Source organism: Bison bison, unplaced genomic scaffold (assembly GCF_000754665.1).
Source record: "Bison bison bison isolate TAMUID 2011002044 unplaced genomic scaffold, Bison_UMD1.0 scf7180017864440, whole genome shotgun sequence".
Classification (NCBI taxonomy): Eukaryota; Metazoa; Chordata; class Mammalia; order Artiodactyla; family Bovidae; genus Bison; species Bison bison.
This window is the reverse complement of record NW_011495002.1, coordinates 2,389,904-2,400,812: the sequence shown is the minus strand read 5'-3', so window position 1 is coordinate 2,400,812 and position 10,909 is coordinate 2,389,904. Positions and strand designations below refer to the sequence as shown.

The 10,909-nt window shown below is 41.8% G+C and overlaps 1 protein-coding gene across 1 annotated transcript in view; it reads right to left on the bottom strand.

Annotated features, from left to right (window-relative positions):
• Positions 1–10,909, bottom strand: part of FBXL7 (F-box and leucine-rich repeat protein 7) — a 469,193-nt gene that overhangs the window by 13,268 nt on the left and 445,016 nt on the right.

Sequence of the window (10,909 nt, the reverse complement as noted above, 5' to 3'; positions counted from 1 at the left end):
GTGGCACCCTGTCCACTGACATCCTTCCTGGGCAGACGCCGGCTCAATCTGTCTCATTGGAAGCAGGAGCCCACGCAAGTTTTCCCCATTAAGAAAAGGGCTAATTCTTCACTATCTCCCCAGGGGTGGGCAAACTATCTCTAAAGGGTCAGATAAGAAATAGTGGAAGCACAGCAGGCCATCTGGGTTCCATCCCTGTTGCAATTACTCAGTCCTGCTGTTTTAGTGCAAAAGCTGCCATAAACAACACGAAAACAAGCCCAGGCATCCTGGCTATTTTTCCATAAAACTTGTTCTGTAAAAACAGATCAGCTGATTTGGCCCCAGGGTTATAGTTTTCTGACCTCTGATCTACATTAACGGTGATTATCTAAAGGGCACAACTCCAAAGTTTTATTATTTCTATACTGGGAGAAGAAAGCTCATATATTGTGAACACAAACTGATTTATTTTGGTTAGGCAGATGCTTACGCTTCATTTATAAAGGAGAGGAATGCATTTTAAAGGAGAAGACTGGCCAGTGGGGAGAGAGCATTAGCTATCTTTGCCCTCACCTGCCCCCTAGTGTCCAGCCCCCCATCTTATGATAATGGTACCCCAAACTCTGTGATCTGGGTTCTGGAGAGCCACCCTGCTTCCTTCCCCTGTCAGACTAGGCACTTCAGATGGTATTTGCAGTCCTTGAATATCTGTTGCAATATTTATTTTTCTTTCTTATCAATAATTCCTCACTTTGCATTTGAATAATGTGACTTTTTTTTCTGTTCCTTGGAACCAAAAAGGTCACTTGATGAAGAAGTAAATGGTTTTTAAATTTATGAGGGATTGAGAGACCTTTAGAATGCTGCTTTAAGAAGTCTGCTCATTTCATATCCCTCCCCTAACCTTGATATATATATATATGGAAGAATTTATTCTTGCCCTATATAAATGTTTGTATGTTATACATTTTACATATATAGATGGATAGATTTATTTAGGAAGACATTTATTCTTTCTAAATATGTTTATATATTTCATACACACGTGTGAATATATATATATATATACATACACACATGCACACACACATATATTGTATATACATATATATATATAGAGAGAGAGAGAGAGAGAGAGAGAGAGTTTACCTCCAAAATACACAATTCTTTACCTGTGAAATAAGTGAATTGGTCTAGATAATTTCTAAGTCACTTTCAGCTCTAATTATAGCTCTAAAGACTTAAACAAAAATTTTATCCTTGTGTGCTTTTTCACATTTTGTATCTTGGGAATTTTCATTCAAACACTTGTCTTTTCAAAGAACTCCCAGTAATAACACATAGAACTTCTGACACAGGACATCTCTGCTGTGTATTTGTAGTTTTCTCATTGATAGATTTTTTCTATGTTTTCTTTTAAATTTACTTCTCTGTGGCCTAACACTGAAGATGCCCTACACAGGTCACCACTTTTCTCCTGGAGCATCTTTGAATTATTGTCTGCCCCTCCCTCAGCCCCATACACTTACAGACACACCTTGTCTGCCTCTTGAAGTATGAAACCTTTTGTGACTGAGTGCAACTGCCACCCCCTCTAAGAATAGTTGGGCTTCCAATGGCACCCCACTCCAGTACTCTTGCCTGGAAAATCCCATGGATGGAGGAGCCTGGAAGGCTGCAGTCCATGGGGTCACTGAGGGTCAGACACGACTGAGCGACTTCACTTTCACTTTTCACTTTCATGCATTGGAGAAGGAAATGGCAACCCACTACTGTATTCTTGCCTGGAGAATCCGAGGGACAGGGGAGCCTGGTGGGCTGCTGTCTATGGGGTCGCACAGAGTTGGACACGACTGAAGTAACTTAGCAGCAGCAGCATAGCTCAGTTGGTGAAGAATCTGCCTGCAATGCAGGAGACCCCAGTTTGATTCCTGGGTCTGGAAAATCCGCTGGAGAAGGGATAGCCTACCCACTCCTATATTCTTAGGCTTCCCTTGGGGCTCAACTGGTAAAGAATCCTCCTACAATGTGGGGGACCTGGGTTCGATCCCTGGGTTGGGAAGATCCCCTGGAGAAGGGAAAGGCTACCCTTTCACAGAATGCCACTCCAGTATTCTGGCCTGGAGAATTCCATGGACTTTACAGTCCATGGGGTGGCAAAGAGTCTGACATGACTGAGCGACTTTCACTTCACTAATAGTTCCTTTCTGTCTTTGAGATAAAATGAATTCCTTCCCTTTTGAAATCCCCACCCTTCCTTATACAGGCAAGTGTGAATTTATCTTTCCCTATTGCTTGATTGTATTATTTTTCTCACTTTTGCATTTCTCCCTATACCCCCATATCCTTTGTCATGTGATTCTGCAGTCTTCCTAGGCAGAGTATATTTCTTCAGTCCAGTGATGTGGGCTTTGGCCATGTGACTTGCTTTGGTTAGCAGATCTTAGGGGATGTGATTTGCCCAAAGCCATTTGTGTGGTTGGGCTTGCCCACCTGTTTCTATCATCACCCTGGGAAGAACATCCTCAGTTGGTCCACTGACCTTAGAATGACGAGAAGCCCATCACCTCATCAGATGAGCAGACAGAAGTGGCTCCAACCTGCAGCTTAGAGCCAAGCTCAACCAAAAGCTTAGAGCCAAGCTCAACCAAACCTGGCTGGAGTCAACAAATGCCCAAGTGAACAACAGATGTGTGAGCTGGAATACTGAGGTTTGGGGTGATTTGTAATACAGCACCCCCATGGAAATAGATGATGGATACAACTTCTACTACACTAAAAACCCCTTTGAGACAAGGATTGAACGCTCTTCTTCTTTGCGTCCTGGCGGTGCCTGACATGGTTTATGGTAGAAGTGCTTCTGTGTGTGCTCGGTCGTGTTGGACTCTTTTGAGACCTCATGGACTGTAGCCCTCCAGGCTCCTCTGTCCATGGGATTAGTTTCCAGGCAAGAATACTAGAGTGGGTTGCTGTGCCCTCCTCCAGGGGATCTTTCAGACCCAGGGGTTGAACCTGAGCCTCCTGCATTGGCAAGCAGATTCTTTACCACTATGATACCAGGGAAGCCTTATGGTACATAAGGCTGGGATTTGAAAGGAAGCATTTATATGTTTAATATCTAGCTTGGCATGTACTTTTCTATCCCAGCTGGTATACATACTGCATTTTAAATCATTCATAAGAAGTAATCAGCTAAAATAAACAGTACATCTTTAAGGAAAACCTTAAGTGTAAACCGATTAAGGGTTTGAAAACTGCCATCCAAGCTACCACAGTACTAACCATTATTACATGAACTCCTAGAATTGCCTCTAAAGTTACCATTTTTCTTAGGAGGTTGAACAACTTCTTTTGGATCAGGGAGGAGGGACAATCTTAGGTTTTCAGCTCTGACATTTTAGCAGCTGTGGAGGCTCTGAAATCTCTCTCCTGCCTGCCTCTGGTCCGTTCATCTTAAAAGAGAAAGACGCTTAACTGTTCTGCGGAGACCTGTGTAGTTTGATTTGGGCCCTGGAGGAATGGACTCTTCTTATGGTGGGGGTGGAGGTAGATTCCTGTGTCTATAATGGATTCACTTTTCATCATTCTTTTATATTCCCAGCACTGGATCACAGGAACACATACAGATTGCCTAGCTCTGCTCTTAGTATTTTTTTTTTCTTTCTCTTCTTTGCCAATAATCATGCCCTGGTATTAATGGAGTCCACACTCATAAAGTGATGGCAGTCTGGCACCCCTGTGGGAAACATTCTGCCCTGGGAGACTCTGGAACACAGTAATGGCTCTCCACTCCAGCTCTTAGCAGCAGGACTCTCAGCAGTAATTCAGGACAGCAGTGAACTGGGGGCTAAGCAGGGGAGCCTAGGAGATTTCAGCCAGGAGAGCTGGATGTCTCCTTTTGCCAGAGCACGCACCAGGATTCTCTTGAGTTCTTTGTGCTCATTCTGTGTGCATGCCTAGTCGCTTCAATCATGTCCGACTCTTTGCGACCCCATGGACTGTAGCCCACCGGGCTCCTCTGTCCATGGGATTCTCCAGGCAAGAGTACTAGAGAGGGTTGCCATGCCCTCTTCCAGGGGATCTTCCTGACCCAGGGATCGAACTCACGTCTCCTGCATTGCAGGCAGATTCTTTACCGCTGAGCCACCAGAGAAGCTTATTCTACAGTAGGTCAAAAACCCTCCGAGAATTTCTGAAAGGATACAGTCTGTTGTAATTGAATGAACTGCACTCGATAATTAGAAAAAGGATGAAGAATGACGAGTAATGCTATGGTCTAAATGTTGCTAGCTGTCTCACATTCGTGTGCTGAGTGAATGTTAACTCCCGAAGTGATGGTAGGATGGAGGGTGGGGACTTTGGGAAGTGATTAGGTCTTGAGAGTTGAACCTTCGTGAACGGGCTCAGTGCCCTCATAAAACAGACCCCAGGAACTGGCTCTCACTTCCGCCCCGTGAGGTGACGGTGAGGAGGCAGACTTATGAGGAAGTGGGCCGCCAGCAGATACTCAATCTGCCAGCATCTTGATCTGGGACTTCTAGAACTGTGAGAAATACATTTTTCTTCCTTATAAGCCACCCAGTCTGCGGTATTTTTCTACAGACAAATAACAACTAGAGATGTTCATGCCCAGATGTTGTCACAAAGTATCTTTTCTGATATTTTATGTCTCTCTCTCTCTCTCTCTCTATATATATAGGGAAATATAAATATATAAATATTTTTTCATTGCACATATGCTCACATACACACATAAACACATTTTTAATTTGGAAATAAATGTTATTATGGATAAAATACACATAGTTGCCACAGAGTTTCTCTTCCCCTTGGGGACTCAGAGCCATTTATTGCCACAAGGTATGATGTATAATAACAAGAAGTAGTTTTTCCTTACAGAATGATCAACAGTCCCAGAGTATAAATGCACGTGTGCCAGGAAAGGAGAGTATGGCTTCAGATTCAAAACGAGGACCATTTCTATTACCAAGTGGTGTACTCCATGTGCACACAGCCCGGCAGGAGGACCTAGTGCTCTCTTTGCACGCGATTTTTTTCTTCTTTGTCACTTTCAGAGCACTGGCTGCTAAATGGACAATGGCAAGAGCTTCTATTTTTTCTGATACAGATTAGAAAAAAGGATGTTGATATTTGATCCCTGGACATACACTCGAGAGGAAATGATCAAAGACAAATATTAAGATGATAGAGAGAAGCAATTTGGAACCCTTCTCCTGGCCTTAGATGACACTGCAAGACAAACAGAAGCAAGAAGAAAGCTGACTTTATTTGAACTCAGAATATAAATTCAGACTATTTTGTAGGAATGAACATATTTTCATATCTGAATACCTACTCCAAGTGAACTTCTACCTATCTGATGTCTTGAGGGCAAAATCAACCCACTTATCTTAGCAGTAAGATGGTCCCATTGGGCGACGACACAGAATAACATAGAGGGTATTATCGCCACTTTTAATACACTGTATACTTTCTTATCCATTTATATAAATTAGCCATTATGTTACATCTTTCTTTAGTGTGCCCCCTAGGCAAATGGTGAGATGTATGAATAACATATGGAAGAACTCTTCCTTGAGACACATTATTTTGAGAAGCAAAAGTAGCACTTGCAAAAACTGCCTGTGCTCAGCTGCTACATTGTCTCTGATTCTTTGCCACCTCATGGACTATAGCCTCCCAGGCTCCTCTGTTCCTGGGATTTTCCAGGCCAGAATCCTGGAGTGGGATGCTATTTCCTTCTCCAGGGGATCTTCTCAATCCAGGGATCAAACCTGAGTCTCCTGCATTGGCAGACAGATTCTTTACCACTAAGCCACCAGGGAAGCCCTTGCAAAAAGTACTAAGTGAAATATACATTTCCAAAAGCTTCTGTCAAGAGTCAAATCTACGATAACTGGAAATGGGCATCATGATGAAATGGCACAGAGTAGCTTGTTTGGAGCCTCCCTTCCCTGTTGCTTCTGTGGTATCCACATTGCCATGAGATGCAGGTATCACCCACACAGTGTTCTTGGCAAGGATCACTGCAAACAGGCATATGCAACGGCCACTAGTATCAATTAATTAAAGATCAAATGTCCCCTGAAATACCAGGACAAGGAATGCCCAAACTCTTAGGAGATAAATACATCTTCTTAACATCCGAAAAATTTCCAGAATGTAAAAAGGAGGTGGCTTTTTTAAATTTACCAAATGGCTATTTACTCTGCTGACATTCTTTGAGCAAACTTTTTTCAATAATAAGTACACAAATTGATAGGGAACTCAGTTAAAAGTATACTCAATGAATTACTTCATGGTAGGTAAGATGGATGGGTGAATGGAAGAAAGAATGGACAAACAAAGGTACAAAATGAAAACATAAAATCTGCAGAAAGGGCATGTTTGGTTACATATAAATATGTAAATGTTAAAGAAGTCGTTAATCATGAATATGTAAGACTCTAAGAAAGACAGAGATGAACACATGTAAATGTCATGAAAGCAGAATGGGGTAATTTATGGAGAAATAAGCAAACCATTTATTTGCAATAGGACATTATTTTGTAACCTATCTGTTTTTCCTAATGATATCAAGAAGCTGGAAATATTCCCCAAATTGATATATGACACAAAAACACCTACCACGGATGTCTGCAGGAAAATATACAGAATAAACTGCAAGGGATGCATAGCGATAGACATTGGGTATTCAAATTCAGTAGCCTGGGCTGCTGCAGAGTCTTGGATTACAGGTTTACAGGCAGGAAAGAAAGTGACAATTCATTTACTCATTGGATCATTTAACATGCTGCTGCTGCTAAGTCACTTCAGTCGTGTCTGACTCTGTGCGACCCCATAGATGGCAGCCCACCAGGCTCCCCCGTCCCTGGGATTCTCCAGGCAAGAACACTGGAGTGGGTTGCCATTTCCTTCTCCAATGCATGAAAGTGAAAAGTGAAAGTGAAGTTGCTCAGTCGTGTCCGACCCTCAGTGACCCCATGGACTGCAGCCTTCCAGGCTCCTCCGTCCATGGGGTTTTCCAGGCAAGAGTACTGGAGTGGGGTGCCACATGGTTACTATTGTCTGAGAGCCTGGTGGGGTCTGGAAGGGAGGAGTTTTTGCATTTGACTAAATTATAAAGTGGGCTTCCCAGGCGGCACTAGTGGTAAAGAATCAGCCTGCCAATGTAGGAGACATTAAGAGACATGGGTTCTATCCCTGGATGGGGAAGATCCCCTGGAGGAGGACATGGATCCCCACTCAAGTATTCTTGTCTGGAGAATCCCATGGACAGAGGAGCCTGGCAGGCTCCATAGGGTCCATAGGATTGCACAGAGTCAGACCCAACTGAAGCGACTTAGCACAGAGGCACGAAGATTATAAAGGAAATATTCCTGACCCACCACCTTTCTGCACTACAGCCCCATTCAAGTACTTCCACAGCAAAGACCCTGCCCTTTTCCAAAAGCCTGTAGCCTTTAGGGAGAGAGAAAAAAAGACTCTCTATTGAGAATGTGTCTGCATCACACAAAATCCAGGCTGAGAAGGAGAGCAAAGTAGGTCCAAGTCTGAAAAAAATATCAGTTTTCAGAAGTCTAAGGTAAGGACAATGAAAATATAAAATCTCCCAATAATTTGAATGAAAGACTTTTTAATTTGAATTAAAGAATATGTTTAGTAAAAACTTTTGAATTTTCTCAAAATGAGGCTAATTTTCATTTCCTACAATGGAGATCTTAGGTCAAATAAATGTAGTTATATTTTTTATATTGATATTTTCATCTGTTGTCTAAAATAAGAGACAGTGAATTCTTTAAAGTTTAAGAACTTGTTGCTCCATTATTAATTTAAAATATTTCCAAGTATGTGATATATGTGTGAATGATATGTTTTATGCTCTTAAATATGTAAAGAATACCCAAAAGTATAGCTGTCTTTTTCTGAGGGGAAAAAAACCCTATGAACTTTCCTACTTATGGTTGCAAACGTCCTGGAAATTCTGCCTCTTTGGTAATTATAACACAGTATCAAAAATATTCAAGGCATCTCATGCACACATGCTTATTAGACACATTTTCTTCTAACGAGATAGCTGCTTGTTCTGTACAAGTTTTTATTTTCAAACCACTGCTGTTTACACTCTAGGAAGTCATATTTACATTACATTGGCCTTTCAAAGTCAAAATTTACAAAGCTACTCTGCATTTTCCCCCTGTGATTACCAAAACTTTTGTGCAAGATGCTTTCCATTATAAGTTGTCTTTCTACTCCAGAATTCTTGCCATAAAAAGCAAAGTTTCTTTTCTTAGCTTAAACTCAAGCTTAAAAAAATAGATCCATAAAACCTAGCTTGTGAAAAAAAAATACAATCTAAGGGATCTTTTTCTTCTTGTTTCATTTCAAAATATTTTCTTTTAATGTGGTTCACATCATATCCACACCCTAAAATTTATTTAAGGTATTGGTTGCTATGAGGCGGAAATTTATATAGACAAGGTTAACCTTGTATTTTACCCAGAAGTTACCTTTAGGACTCAAGGGTTCTTGCTCGGAGGTCATCCAGAAGGCAGCACCCTCAAGCGGGTGTGCATGCTAAGTCACTCAGTCATGTCCGACTCTGTGTGACGCCCATGGACTGTGGCCCGCCAGGCTCCTCTGTCCAGGAATTCTCTAGGCATGAATACTGGAGTGGGTTGCCATGCCCTCCTCCAGGGGAGCTCCCCTACCCAGAGATGGAACCCACGTCTCCCGTGTCTCCTGCACTGGCAGACACGTTCTTCACCACTAGCGCCACCTGGGAAGCCCATGGCACCCTCAAGATCAGATTAAAGCTAGGGCATTTTTTTTTTTTTTATGGTACAGATGAACTTATTTGCAGGGTAGGAATAGAGATACAGATGTAGGGAATGCACATGTAGACGCGGGGTGTAGGGGGATGAATTGAGAGGTTGGGATTGATGTTTGTGCACACGCGTGTGTAAAATAGACAGCTAGTGCGAACTTGCTTTACCTGCTGTATAGCGCAGGGAGCTCAGCCCAGTGCTCTGTGATAACCTAAATGGATAGGGTGGGTGGGGGCCGGGGGGGTCCAAGAGGGAGGGGATATGTGTATACACATAACTGACTTACTTGGTTGTACAGCAGAAACTACCACAGCATTAAAGAGCAAATATACCCCAATTCGAAATAAAACATAAGAAGAATAAAAGGGTAAGATTTCTGTCCAAGAACAAAACTCTGCTTTGTTGGTCACCTGGATCAGTTCTCTTAAGGGCAGAGCTTGGTGACTAGTCCCTGAAATCTTGACAAGGATGTCAAGCGTCCTCTCATATCATAAGATGGAGTCTAGTCCAATGCCTGGCTCTATTTTTATGCCTAAAATAGATTCTAAAAAATTCTAAACACCAGTTCTTCAATTTATCCAGTTTTTGACTCACACTGATTTGAATATGGATTGTGTTTTATCCTTTAGTTCTTCTAAAAGGGAAGAGTCATGCAGCTAAAGAAGCCTTTAACCCATGTTGCCCTAAAAGACATAAATATAATGGATGAGATGTACAGAAGCACAAGCTGAAATCAAGATTGCCGGGAGAAGTATCAATGACCTCAGATATGCAGACGACACACCACCCTTATGGCAGAAAGTGAAGAGGAGCTAAAAAGCCTCTTGATGAAAGTGAGAGAGGAGAGTGAAAAAGTTGGCTTAAAGCTCAACATTCAGAAAACAAAGATCATGGCATCTGGTCCCATCACTTCATGGCAAATAGATGGAGAAACAGTGGAAAGAGTGGCTGACTTTATTTTTTTGGGCTCCAAAATCACTGCAGATGGTGACTGCAGCCATGAAATTAAAAGACGCTTACTCATTAGAAGGAAAGTTATGACAAACATAGACAGCATATTAAAAAGCAGAGTCATTACTTTGCCAACAAAGGTCCGTCTAGTCAAGGCTATGGTTTTTCCAGTGGTCATGTATGGATGTGAGAGTTGGACTGTGAAGAAAGCTGAGCGCTGAAGAATTGATGCTTTTGAACTGTGGTGTTGGAGAAGACTCTTGAGAGTCCCTTGGACTGCAAGGAGATCCAACCAGTCCATCCTAAAGGAGATCAGTCCTGGGTGTTCATTGGAAGGACTGATGTTGAAGATGAAACTCCAGTACTTTGGCCACCTGATGGGAAGAGCTGAGTCATCTGAAAAGACCCTGATGCTGGGAAGGATTGAGGTCAGGAGGAGAAGGGGATGATAGAAGATTAGATGGTTGGATGGCATCACCGACTCAATGGACATGAGTTTGGGTGAACTATGGGAGTTGGTGATGGACAGAGAGGCCTGGCGTGCTGCAGTTCATGGGGTCGCAGAGTTGGACACAACTGAGCGACTGAACTGAACTGAACTGATGTACAGAATGGCATCTCAGGAATCTATAGTGCAGGTTGATTCACTTTCAATGCTGAATATCTAGAAAGGATCTTTTAGATAATTTATGCCCAATGAAACTTCAAGTGACCTTAGATACTATGTCAGAGTCCTGGATTATAATTCACAGCCTCCTTATGGTTTTATTTTGTGTTGAAACAATGACGTCTTAGTATTTTTGAAAGTCTGCAAAATAGCAAAGGGGGATAATCTTATACTAGTTATTCTTTAATGGAAATTAGGATGGTTCACCCTGAGGGAAAGTACCACTGTTAGATACTATCCTTTTCAAAAGGTGAGGCTATAATCTCCTTAGGGTAGAGCATGTTTAGAACCTCTTTAAATATGTGTTAATCTTCCTTTTTAATTAAAAGAAAGATTCATATTGAAAGTCTTTGATAGCCAGCATTATTTAGCTAGCATTTAATAACATTGTAATGTTTTTAAACATTAAATTTACATTTAAATGTTTAAACAATAAACATTTAAACTGTTCACTGTAATT